The sequence below is a fragment of the Gossypium raimondii genome, chromosome 12 (genome assembly GCF_025698545.1).
Source record: "Gossypium raimondii isolate GPD5lz chromosome 12, ASM2569854v1, whole genome shotgun sequence".
NCBI classification, from domain to species: Eukaryota; Viridiplantae; Streptophyta; class Magnoliopsida; order Malvales; family Malvaceae; genus Gossypium; species Gossypium raimondii.
This window is the reverse complement of record NC_068576.1, coordinates 18,835,131-18,849,314: the sequence shown is the minus strand read 5'-3', so window position 1 is coordinate 18,849,314 and position 14,184 is coordinate 18,835,131. Positions and strand designations below refer to the sequence as shown.

The 14,184-nt window shown below is 32.0% G+C and overlaps 2 non-coding genes across 2 annotated transcripts; both read right to left on the bottom strand.

Annotated features, from left to right (window-relative positions):
• Window positions 1-6,395: 6,395 nt before the first annotated feature.
• LOC128035791 (small nucleolar RNA snoR8a) lies at window positions 6,396-6,488 on the bottom strand. The gene has a single exon (XR_008192340.1). It is a non-coding gene; the product is annotated as a small nucleolar RNA snoR8a (small nucleolar RNA).
• A 51-nt stretch (window positions 6,489-6,539) lies between these two features.
• Window positions 6,540-6,659, bottom strand: LOC128035793 (small nucleolar RNA snoR126). Its single transcript, XR_008192342.1, has one exon. It is a non-coding gene; the product is annotated as a small nucleolar RNA snoR126 (small nucleolar RNA).
• Window positions 6,660-14,184: the final 7,525 nt, after the last annotated feature.

The following is a 14,184-nucleotide window of genomic DNA, read 5'->3' as shown; positions in this document are numbered from 1 at the left end:
GTCTCCACATATTTCCTTTGAGAAGCGGTCTTAAAATACTTCCAGTTAATCCGATCCGGAAGAGTACCCTCCACAACCGATAACCACCATTGGTACGCCTTATCGCGAAGCAAAAATACTAAACCCTTCAATTTCTGCTCAAGGGTGCACTCAATGTCATTCATTATCCTTTCGGAGGCCTTCAACCGGTATTCGGTCACAGTCGAGGCGACTCTAGTGATACCTCTAAATAGCTCAGCACCATTAGACCAAAGTCGTTAAGTTACCGACCCATAGCTCAAAGAACCAGAATGGGGACCAGCAACCCTCTCCAACACTCTCAGCATGGCTTGGGACAATGCGTCTTCCCCAGCCGAGTGGCTTTGAGGTCTAGTTTTAGCAGCAGGTGTAGTTGGTGTCTCACTCGTATCCAAATTAGCCATACTGCCCATCGATGATGGCTCAACTCAAGTCCCTTTACGGCGCCTGCCACGCCTACGAGTACCATGATCACGCGTTCCACGAGCACTCATCATATTCAAAATTTATCTACATTACGAAGTTTTATAAATCAATTTCAATATTTATTAGCAATATTCTATGCTTCAAATAATTATCAGAAGCAGTTTTAGAAAGTTTAGAAATTTCAGTCTCTAACTAACTATATGCAGTTTTAGACAATTCAGAGTTTTCTAACTACAGTATTTCTAAGTTAGAAGTACTTACAGGATTAGTGCCAGAGACTTGAGGTACCACATACTTACTTTTCAGATTGTAAAAAAAACTTGCTTGAAAACTAGTTTTTACAAATAAAATTTTGAACCCAAAATTTCACAACCCGAGTTTCGCAACTTGACTCTAATACCACTAAATGTAACACCCTAAATCTGGCCTAAACGTTATGGTCGAATCTGGAACTGTTACGAAGAAAATTTTTAAAAAACTCAACTTCTTTATCAATCGCAAATCATCATAACCGTTGTTGCTTAGTATGTCTGATTTGTTTGGAAAAATTATACATATACTTATTTCATTTAAAATCGTGACTCGTTTACGCCTTTTTATTAAACCAAATTTTTGTAGCGGAGTTTCTTTAAAATGTTATATTTTGGCAAATCAGATTGTTTCTTGGAAATTGTTATTTTAGAAATGTTGTCGTTTTCAGAAAAACCATTTTATTAGTTGTTACGCTTCGAAAACCAAAATAAAACCTAAAACCAAAAACAATCCTAAAAAGTCTAGAGAGTCCCAAAATTACAAAACTCTCAAAAACCAGAAAAAGTTAAACTAATTTAAAAAGAATGAAATTTTACGGAAATGTGTTCACCACTGAGCTTCTATCACACCGACCTACCTAAATTTGAGGGTTATCTAAACAGAACAAACAAACAGAGAATGTTTTGAAACTCAGTGTGTAACGCGTATATAAACAGAAATTCAGATTCAAACTTATGTAGAACAGATACAGAGGTAAACCTTTCACATATTCAGAATTATACAGATGTAAATATGCAAAATCCTAGCCCCATCCTCTACACACCAACTCCGGCCATCCCATCACACCACGTGGGGTATAAAACACCCACCCAACTCTACACACCGAATAGTGTTTATATAACACTTTTCAAAATATCACAGCAGTGCTGCCAGTATATTAGCGAGATATCGCCTTATACAAAATACTTGTTCCACATAAACATATCCAGCCCCATAGCCAAATACAGACAAAATATTAGATTAATAGATATCAAAATTAACATATCATACAAGCTTGTATAACAGATACTGCACATGTTTATACATAAGAGAACATATCATACATACCGTATTTCATAATGCTCATATTATTGTTATTTACTTCAATTTCAATCTAACAGAGTAGCAGATTTCATACTTTAAGGCTTATACCACACACACCAACCTTACGAAAGGCCCACAATCGATCGAGTCGACATGTACGACCCTAGGGAAAATTTTTGAAATTTGGGCTCACATGCCTATATGGCTTGCTCGTGTAGGCCCACACGCCTAAAATGGCATTACCCGTGTGGCCCACATGGTTTGGCATATGGCCCACACGCCCAAAATAGACACACGGCCTCACACACACACCCGTCACACGACACACGGCCTACCACACGGCCAGGCACACGGTCGCGTGGCGTCAACATGCCTAATTTTTTACTTTCACTGATCGTCATTTTTCGAGTTTCTCGTTACACACCTGGCTTAATTTTGACGCAAAAGCTCCTGTGAGATAACCAGAACCTTAGACAAATCAATGCTTCCCAAAATCTAGCTCAATGAAGGATTAAGAACTTACTATGATTCTCAAATTACCCCAACTGCAGACCAATCACCCTCCAAAAATCTGTTCGAAGAACACAAGGTCAATAAACCCAAACTGAAAAGAAAGAAAGGAAAAAGAGGTAAAGAAAGAGACAAGAAGAAGAGGAAAAAGAAATGTGCGTGGGAGTTGAGAGATGAACGTGAAACTGGAAGGAAATTTTTGAAAAAAAGAGAGAAAAAAATAAAATCAAAATAAAATAGAACACTATCCTAACTCCCCCACTAACCAACCACAATCCCACAAAATATGACCCACTAACCTCATTCAACTACTACAGAGTATCAGTTTCATCCAACTTCTACTACACAACTGACACACACTCACAGAAGCAAAAGTTAACATCCTTTGCTCACACAGGGGTTCAAACACAAGACCCTAAGGTAAGCTAACACCTTACCACTTGAACCAATAGATTCATTCTACTATGAGTTGACCAAAAGTATAGTATAAGCCCAACCACTTAGGGATAAGGCTAGGAGTAAAAAAAATAGCAGAATTTCCAAAAGTGAGACTTGAACCCAAGACCTCAAACACACACCCACATCACTTAACCACTGAAACAGATACTCATTTATGACAAAATTCGTAAAACAAAGTTAAATAAATCAAGGTGTTACAATGTCACATTTGGTTATAGTTGAATTAAATAACAAGTTTTGAATGAAAAACCACAAAGCCCGTTGTATTAGATTTGTTCCATTCCTTGAAGTGAATTTAGCAATATAGAAAGACGTAATCTTGGATGTGGGCGTGGTAAGTTGCTCTATAATAGTATTAGTAAAAAGGGGTGGTCATAATAATTTTTCTCACCACCAAAAGTGAAAAATAAAGATATTATGGACATAGATAATAATGTTGATATTGAAATTTAAATTAATAATTTCATCGTATATTTCAGCTTTTAATTACCTGACACATTTAGGAAGTGAAAATTGAATTCACTTTCTAAATGAGAAAAATGAAGACGTAAGATATAAAGCTCGACTTGTAGCACAAGAATTTTTGCAAAGGCTCGACATTGATTACAAAGAGACATATTCTCCTATGGTGGATGCAATCTCATTTAGATATCTTATTAGTTTGGCAGTACGAGAAAAACTTGAAATGCGTCTAATGGATGTTGTTACAACCTATTTGTATGGCTCACTTCATAGTGAAATTTATATAAAAATCCTTAAAGGATTTAAAATCCCAAAAGGATATAGAGTTCCTTGAAAAACTTTCTTGATAAAAATGATTCAATTTGTCCATGCGTCTTTATAAAAAGGTCTTGATCAAATTTTGTGATTATTTCTGTATATGTTGATAGTCTAAATATTATTGGAACTCTTGAAGAGCTTTAAAATGCAATAAATTGTTCAAAGAAAGAATTTGAGATGAAATATTTTAGGAAATCTTTTTTTTCTTGGCCTGTAGATTAAGTATTTAACTGATTGAGTTCATGTCCATCAGTCAACTTATACGGCAAAGATATTAAATAAATTTTATATGATTAAAGCACATTCATTGAGTATCCCAATGGTTGTATGATCGTTAGATGTGAATAAAGATCAATTTCGTTTTTGCAAAATTGATGAAAAGTTTATTGGTCCTGAAGTATCATATCTAAGTGCCATAGGGGCATTAATGTATCTTGCAAACAACACAAGCCTAATATAGCTTTCGCTGTAAACTTGCTAGCAAGATTTAGTTCTTCTCCAACATGTAGAAAATTGAATGGAATTAAACATGTATTTAGATATCTCAAATGGACCATTGATATGTGGTTATTTTATTCAATAATTCAAAATCACTCTTAATCATCTATGCTGATGCTAGGTATTTACTGGATCCATATAAAGGTTGATCTCAAACGAGATATTTATTTACATGTGGAGGTACTGTCATATCATGGTGTTCAACAAAGCAAACATTACCAGTCGCATCTTCAAATCATGCAGAAATAATTGCAATGCATGAGGCAATTTGAGAGTGCGTTTAGCTAAGATTATTGACCCAACATATCCAGAAAATATGTAATTTTCCTTTATAGGAAAAGATGTCAACTATCTTATACGAAGATAATGTAACATGTATAACTCAATTGAAGGGTGGTTACATCAAAGGTGACAAAATGAAACATATTTCACCAAAATTATTTTTCACCCATGATCTTTAGAAGAAAGGTGATATAGAAGTTCAAAAATTCGTTTTACTGATAATTTAGCAGATATTTTTACCAATGCATTGTCAAATTCAACATTTGAAAGACTACTAGACAAGATTGGAATGGGTTGACTCAAAGATATTATGTGATATTACTATTAGGGGGAGTTTAAAACAAGTTGTACTCTTTTCCTTTAACCAAGGTTTTGTCCCATTGGATTTTCCTAGTAAAGGTTTTTAACGAGATAGCTTGTAATAGGAGATTGTGTACTCTTTTTCTTTCATTAGGTTTTTATCCCACAAGATTTTTCCTAATAAAGTTTTAATGAGGCACAATTTTCTTTAATGGACATCTAAGGGGGAGTGTTACAAATATATAAATGTGGATGTCCATATTCTAACCCCCTTCATTTATGAGATACAGCCCCCTCATTCATTATGAAAGTAAATATGCAAGTTGCTCAATGTATGTGTTATTGAAACACTTAAGTAAGCTTCATTTCTATGTGTTGCATAGAATGACAATGACTTATAAATAAAACCATTGTATGAGTGAAAATGATATACGAGAAAATTCTCTATTGATTTGATCTATTGTTTCCTTTAAGTGTTCTTTTATTTGATTATTTTATAACACTTCAATTAATGTCACGTTCATATTTGGGTAAACCATAACTAAGACCACTAAACTATTAGTAAGTTTATGTTTTGATTAGCCAACTTAAAAAGTTACAAGATAATCACTAAACTATTATGATAGTTTTCATCTAAGTTATTAAATTATTCAAAAAATTTATTTAAGTCATTGGGATGCTAAGTTTTTTTTTTTTTAAAGTTCAACTAATAAACTCCAATCGACAATTTGACGATCAGTATGCTAGATTAATACTCATCGAGTAAAAGAATATACCTTAGCTCCAAATCAATTTAACAATCAGTGCCAAAAATTAGAGAAGAAAATTGTTTGAATCTTAATTTGTTGAATCATAATATTCAAAGTTGTTTAACGAAAAAAATTAAATTGTAAAAGAAAAGAGAGATGAGAGCATTCAATTTGTGTATGTAGGAGATGTGAACAAAAGTCATTAACTTTTTTTTAAATAATTCAATAATTCTTTTACAACTTATTAAAACCGAATGACCAAAATATAATTTTACTAATAATTTTATAATATTAATTTACCAAACTCAGTTTTGAGCACCTGAGTGTTCGACTCTAGTAACTGCTTGGGGGTTGATGAATCCATTAATACGACGGATTTAATGTTGGACCAGATTTCATTGCCCTTCAAAACACAGGCTTGCTTTTGACCCGTAGCAAGCTCTAAATCAATCCCGTTTCTTATTATCTTGTGACTCTTACAAAAAAATTTTCACGGTCGTAATCGTCTTGCAAATATTTACAGTTTCCTCCATCACCTTTAGGGTTTTCTTCGTACTTTCTTAATTTATCTATTTATTAATTTTTTTATCAAAAATTACAAATGAAAGAAGTTGATACAAGACTCAACCAATGCTACTTTATATTATTTTATAATAAATATTGTAATTTATAATACTTTAATTTAATTTCTAAATTTATTATAATTTGAGTTCTTTCATTGTTTTTGAAAACTTTTATATCTATTCTCAAAATCAATAAAACGTTAAAAATCTAAATGATGACCCCAAACACAAGATAAATGATGAGCAATAGTAATTAATAAGGATATTAAAAAACATTTATCTAAAAGAATGAATGAATCATTTAAAATGAAAATTACAGGAAAATAACATTTTATATGACTTATTTTTCTAAATATATTTATATAAAGCTTTAAAAAACAAAATAAACATCTAAGGTATCAAATATTCAACAATTTAAATCCCAGAGGGTAGAAACAGTTCCCACTTCCATATTTAAAAAAAAAAAAAGGAGTGGAGAGCTCAGATTCTATGGGTGTAATAGAAGTCTATCATGCCCAAATTGAGCAAAATCAGAACGAGGAATTATGTTTATAATCATCGCCACCTCCATATTCTCCAGCCACAAATCAATGATACCAAAAAAAAAAAACCAAAAAAATAGGCTCAGACACGCACAAACGCTGTCATCACAGAGTCGTTTGGTCCTTAAATTTATACAAATTCAAGAAATTGAAAAACCGAATCAGAATCGAGAAACGTAAATCTGTCATCACTGCCATAATTTCCACACAACTTTAACTAAATTTCCATTAAATATAAAGAAAAAGAAAATAAAAAAGGGAGACAGAACAAAACCGAGACCGAGAGAGTCGAGATGTGGCTGAGGTAAGAGTTTATTTGCACTTTATAGCCGTGAAACCCTAAATCTAAGTGTTTTTAGGGTTTGGGTAAATGACGATGTTGTCCTTCTTCTTTAAGGATCGGGTGGTTCTGAGCCAAAGGCCCAATAAATACTCTATAGCCCAAATGATAACCCATCCAACTTTATGAAAAATAAAATTCATTGCACCCACTTATAAAAATAATAATTTTTTAAAATATTTTTTTGGTAAAGTATAAGGTTACTTTTATTCTGATCCTCGGTCACTCAATTTTTTTTTATCAAAATAGTCTTCACCGTTAAATAGTAATAGAAGACTAACGATGTGTTTGTATGAAAAATTTAGTTGATTATAATAGGAATGGCTCTTATTTAGAATAATTGACAAGTATTTTATCTTAATTTTGAGTGACTAATATGAAAATACACTGTTAGTCTTCCATTATCATTTAACGGTAGAATGACCAATTTCTTTAGATGACCAAATTAACAAAAAGGAAAAAAGAAAGAACAACTTTTATTTAAAACGACTAAATAGTAGAATTTTAAAAGAATATTTTTTATAAAAATTATAATTCTTGAGAAACATTACAAGTGTTTAAATTTGGCATATATAATTGAAGTATATAAATACCTTTATTATAGCTTATAATTTGTTGAATTGATTGTTGTTTTCCTTAATTGGTGATCATATCTCGTTATAAATTTTCATTTCATTTAAAAAATTCCAGTGACCAAACTTGTTTAACATCAAAATTAGTATTTTCTCACTTTAGTTTTAGTTCCGGGAAAATAATTCTTTTTATAAGTAGGTACAAAAACAGAGCTGAGTTTAATACTTTCTCCATTTTGTCCATTTGTAAATGAAGTTTTAAAATTTCGAATTAAAAATCGATAATTTTTAAAATGAAGTTATTTATATTTTTAGCCTCCTGAATTTAATTTTTTATTTTATATTTTTTAAAATGCAAGTTCACTTGTTGATATGGTTAAAATACTTTTTCAAATTCAGGTTCATTACTGTTGATGCAAGATTTCAACAAGATGGAGAAGGTGGCAGAGGTTTGGAGCAGTTTACTTGTATATGGCGGGAGAGGCATCAGTGATTAAGATGAGGAGGAGTAGTAGTGGAGAGCTACCATGGAGGTGAAAGAAGGGCCCCAAAGATGGTGTATGGTGGTTGTACAAAATGGGGAGTGGAAGAGAGGAAGAGTCTCATTGCCCTAATTCTAAGAAGTGTATATAAAGGGGTCCTTGGTAGGACCTACGTTGTGATAAAAATATTTATGTATAACAATTATCCCCCTAGTCAAAGGAAAGGCTATAAAGTGACTTTGTTTGAGACAAAAAGGAGCAGTGTGTTGTAGGAGAGGGCAATTTAATTTAGGAAAATATGTTTATGTTTCTTCTCACAAAAAAAAATTGTGGTAATTTGCAAGCATTTAGAATTATGCCAACATCCAGGCATTGCAACTACTTGTAAGTATTTAGAATTATGCTACCCTTGAAGGTAAAGCATCCGTTCAGAATTAGGCTTGCCTTGGAGGCAGAGCAATTGTCTGGGGTTACATTGATGTAATATGGAGAGCCACTGTTCAATGAGACTGTTCGAGATTGCGCTATGTATGTGAGGTGAAACTTTTCTTTGAGACCATTCAAGATTACACTAAGTATGTGAGGATTGATTAACATTAATAATTAATTGAAAAAGGGTAATGAGGATATGACATTTTAGAGGGTGTGAGAGTTGGACCTTTAGGAGCCGAACTCTTAAGCGTAATAAGGATATATTACCTTTAGGAGTCATACCCTTAGGGAGTAATCCCTTAGAAGGGTGTGAGAGTTGTAAAGTTGAGTAATATATAATGAGCCCTCATTCAGGATTATGCTCATGGGCATCCATTTGGAATTATGCTTGAAGACGATTCACCTTTAGAAGGCAGATAGATGTAAGATTAAGCAATAAGTAATGAGCCACCTTCTAGGATTACGCTCGTGGGCAACCATTTAGAATTATGCTAGAGGATGGTTCACCCTTGGAGAGGAAATATTTATAAAATTGAGCAATAAGCAACGAGCAACCGTGGTATATATCAACATAAAGTAATATACATCATTGAAGGTGGGATTTTATACCTTCTTTGGTAGAACTTGTGTCAATTTCCCCTACAGCACTTACACTATGTTTGGATTGATACTCGTAAAGGAAAAGAAAATAAAGGAAAGTAATAGAAAAGGAAAGAAATATAAGGAAATGATTATATATTGTTTTGTTTGGATTATTGAACTTAATAAAGGAAATTAAAGTAAATTTAACCAATTTTGTTTGGTTAAACTGTGGAAAGAAAATGAAATAATTAAATATAGTGTTTTTTTTACAATTGTAACCTTTTTATAATATAATTATGTAAAAATAAAGAGGGTAAAATTGATGTTTTTATTTTGAAAATCTATTTACTTTCTTGTCCCTCTAATTTGAGGTAATTAAAATTTTGGCATTTTGAGGGAAAGTAAGGGATACTTAATTCTGTTAGGGTGTGTTTGAGTGAGGAATTTGTAGGAAGGATTTTCTTTGTATCAATGTTTTCAAAATTTTAAAATGAATTTACTATTTTGGGTAAATATATTGGAGAATTTCAAAATTTGTGAGTAATTTCAAGAGGAGATTCTAGTAGCTCAATTTTCTTTTTCAGGTTGAATCTAAATAGGACTTGATACACATGATCCCATAATAAGATAAAAAATTTCAACTTCAAAAGTCATTTTATTTAATTATAACATATACTTTTAAAATTTTAAAAATAAAGAGATATTAATCTAAAAATATAATATAATGTTATGGTACAAATATTGAAATCTAATTGTCAAAACCATTTTTTATTTTGGAAAAAACAAAAAATTAGTTGTCGACTTAAAAAAAACAAAAATTGGGAGTCGCCACCAATCTTTTATTGAGGTGTGATTGGATCACCTAAAAATAGCTTTGGTCTACGAGTTTTAGAAAAATGGATCCGGGAGGCGGTTACGTACGAGGAAGGATTAGCACACTCGTAATGCCCAAAACTGGTACCTCGTTAATTAATTAGTGTCTTAATGTCAAAATTTTAAAAATATGATCCTTAATAAAAACTTAAAAAACGTTACTTATTAAGACTCTTATCATTTCGGAGAAAGAAAATGTCACATCCAATGCGTTAGGGCACGACATTCTAATTCCTCAAAAATGAATTAGTCCAAAATACCCGTGTAATAAAATTTAAAAGAATATTCATTTGTTTAAGATTTATAAAGAAATCGCGGCCCAATATGTTAGAGCACAATTTCTCAAAATCTTAAACTTGAAATATTTCCTTTGTTATTATTTTTTTAAAAAATATTTGTCTCGAGAAATCAATACGTCACATCCAATACGTTAGGATACAACATATTAAATTCCCGACAACAAGCTTTTCATTTTATTTTTGATTAAAGAGCAATTCTCAATTGTTAGATTTAACGAAGGAAATTGGAACCCAATACGTTAGGGCTCAATTTTCTTGAAAATCTCAAATGCGAGTATTGCGTTATTTTGGAAACCTTTGAACAAAATGGTTTTAATGCTTTAATGAAACCAAATATTTTAAAAAAAATGCGATGGGACGTTAATGTACAACACGAAATCATAATTAATAAGCTGAAGTATACACTAATAATCATCAATAATCAATAAATACGAATAAATAATATAATACATATGCGGGCAAACAATCTCATATCACATGTAAATATTAACACCCACATTTGAATACTAATATTAAAAACCTAATCTTAAAGGAAATACCAAGTGTAGAATGATACATATACATGAGAGTTTGAAATAAATTATACATTGAGTTAAAAGTAAATACTACATAAAATAATAATATTTAAATGAATCTTAAAGTAAGTATTGTAAAGAGAAAATCAAAATACATAAAATAATGTACATGTGAGTATATGCGTATAATAAAAATATTTATATAAAGATATTTCTATGTAAATCTAAAAAAACTTGAAATATAATGGATAAACTTTTTAAAAAATTATAAAATAAAAATATCAAAGAATGTATACAAAATATATTAAATTTACATAAAATATGAGAAATATGGCAAATTTAAGCAATGATGTATAATAATTTAAAAACAACAGTACCTGAAAGATAATGATATATAATAATTTTAAAATAATTAAAATAATACACGAAAAATAACCTGGAATAGATAATTTTCAAAGTGAATTAAAATAACCTATAAAATTTAACATAATAAGTAAAAATTTTAAAATAAAACAATTTGAAAGTAAATCTTAAAATAACATATAAAAGAAATAAATTAAACTAAATAATATGTATATATATATTTTTAAAACAGACATTATATACATAAATTTAAAATAAATAAATAAAGCAATACACAAAAAAAAAATTACAATGTAATGTACATTAAAGCAATTTAAAGTAAAGTTCAAGGATTAGATCAAAATTAAAACAAAGCTAAAAGGCAACAAACGGAATTGAAATAAAGGGAAGGGCCAAGGTGCAACATGCAGACAACATGAGGGATCATATCGGAAATAATCCGCCATCCCACAACGCTGCGCAGTGACACGGACTAAGATCAATAAATTCAAATTAAACAGGGTAAATTTTAAAAGAACAAAATCAAAACAATGAGATAAACCGGGAGGCCAATCACGCAAATTCCCCCTTAAAGCAGAAACACATGAATCCAACCTACACCAAATGACGTCGTTTTTGCTTTTATTAAAATAAAACAGGTTCTTCTTGAAAAATCATTCTGTTTCATTTTTTTCCAAAAAAAGGCTGTTCTGCTAGGGTTTCTCTTTTAACCCCTTGAGTGCCGCCACCCTCCTTCCCTGTACCAAAGCCCCGACTACGACGGCGATGGTGGCAAAGCGATGGCTCCGACGAAAAGGTAGGCTTTCTTTCTCTCTTACCTTTTATTTTATGCATAAGAATATAAAAAATAAAAAAACAAAAAAAACGATGAACTCCTCGACAAATGAAACAAAAAATCACCTTTGTATTCAACTTTTCTTCTTTTTTAACTCTACTTTAAATCTTTTTCTTTGTATTTCTCTCTATGTCGAAAAAAATCCCTCTTTTTTATAGATTTTAATTGGCTTTTTATAGCCGTATTGAAACAATAAAATCAAGGAGAAAAAATCATTCTATTATCTACTTGATTTGTTATTTTCCGATTTTCTTGCCTATACTGCTTGTTGCCTTTTGCAGGTACATGCTTGGAGGAGTGCATGCGCGCCATTTCTTGCAAGTCGCGAGGGTGAGATTGTCACATGCGGCTACTAGGGTTTCTGCTATACCCTTTGTGTTTTTTGGGCTAGCAGATTAGGGTTAGCAATTTAGGCCTTATTGGGCCGAATTATTTGGGCAATGTAAATGGTTTTTTAGCCAGGCCAAAATTGGCCTATTACACTAATAATTTTAAAAAATATATCAAACAAATTTAAAATTAAATACTCTTAATACTCTAAAAATAGAAAATAAAAATAAGATTGTTTTCTCAAAAAAATGTTACAATTTTTTTAAACAATAAAAAGATAATAATTTAAATTATAAAATGTAATGATATGGTAAAAAAATAAAGATTGATAATTTTTTTAACTTTAGGAGTTTAAATATTTAACAACTTAAAGTAATAAAGAGTTAATAATTTTTTGCTGAAATAAATTGAAAAAATAAAGAGTTAATTGTAAAATACTTGAAGGATAAAAATGGTATTTTGAATGTTGTAAAGTTGTTTACATTTCCTTTCTTCTCATTTTCGGGCAAAATACCATTAAAAGCCCCTTTTTTTTTAAAATTTACCGAAATGGGCCCGGTATTTTATTATTTATCAAAATGGGCCCTTTTCCCCAAAAATGCGTCCCTGTCAGAGTGATTTCAGGGGACGTCTCAGCAAAACGCGTCCCTGGGGGCGCGCTTTGCTTACGTGGAACAAAGCGCGCGCGATTTGTTGCAACATAGGCAAAGCGTGCTGACGTGGACGCGTTTTGTTGCCACGTAGCGCCCCCTTGGGACGTGTTTTCCCCGCGCGTGAGCAGTGCAACGGTCATTTTTTTTACCATTGCCCACCCGCCCCCAACGGTAAAAAAAAACCTATAAAACCCCCCACCCTTTCATTTTTTTCACAAACTAATCATCTCTCAATTATTTTCTCAATTTCCTCTCAATTTGCTATTAATTTTCTTCCAAATTTCTCTCAAATCCATATTTAATTTTAATTTGCTCTCAATTTCCTATTAAATTTCTCTTAAATCCCTATTTTTAATTATTTTTAAAAAAATTTTAATTTTTTAAATTTTTTTAAATCGTAAAAATTTGTACGAATTTAGGAATGGCCGAAGAATTGATTCGTCTTGATAGCCAGCACATATCCGTCGAACAAATGAAAATGGTAAGTGTTAAATTTATTTTTTAAATATTATTTAAGATTTTTTTATTTATGCATTTTTAGATAATTATTAATTTATTATTTGTTATAAAAGTCTGTAGATCGAATATTGGAATGCTATATCCGGAATATGCATGGTCCTCCATCACCGTTGGTAGAGAATTACCTGCGGGAAGCGGGTTTTTGGCACGTGGCAATGGTAGGCCGGGGATGCAAGTTGGACCCAAAACTTATCAGTACGTTGATCGAGAGGTGGAGACCCGAGACGCACATATTCCATCTTTCATGTGGAGATTACACTATCACTTTGGAAGATGTCAATCTGCAATTGGGATTGCCGGTGGACGGGTACCCAGTCACCGGGTCTATTCAATCTGGTGATTGGGGAGCGGTGTGCTATGAGCTGTTGGGCGCTATTTCGGAGAAAATTAATGGAGGTTGGATCGTGATAGGCTGGTTACGAGACACATTCCTGGATCCGAATGATGATTCAACTGAAGTAGAAAGATTTCGATATGCTCGGGCATACATTCTTCAGATAATTGGAGGTTATCTGATGCTAGACTTGTCATGGAACCTCGTACATCTAAGATTGCTGCTGAAACTCGTTGATTTTAGAGCAGCTGGTGAATTGAGTTGGGGGTCTGCCGTCTTGGCAACATTATATCAGGAGATGTGCGGGGCGACGCGACAGAGTAAAGCGAAAATCAGAGGTTGCTTGTCACTACTGCAGTCATGGGCACGGTTTCGCTTTCCATTTCTACATCCTCGAGTGGACCACCCATATACGTTCCCACTAATAACGACGTAAAATTTATATTAGATTTTTTACAATTATTATGTAAATTTTTAAAAATAATAGTATGCTAAAAATTTATTTAATTAGGTGAAACCATCCGGCAAGTTATGCTCGATTACCTACCTCTCTTGAAGATATACGGCTTCTATTAGACCAACAGTCGGAAGCA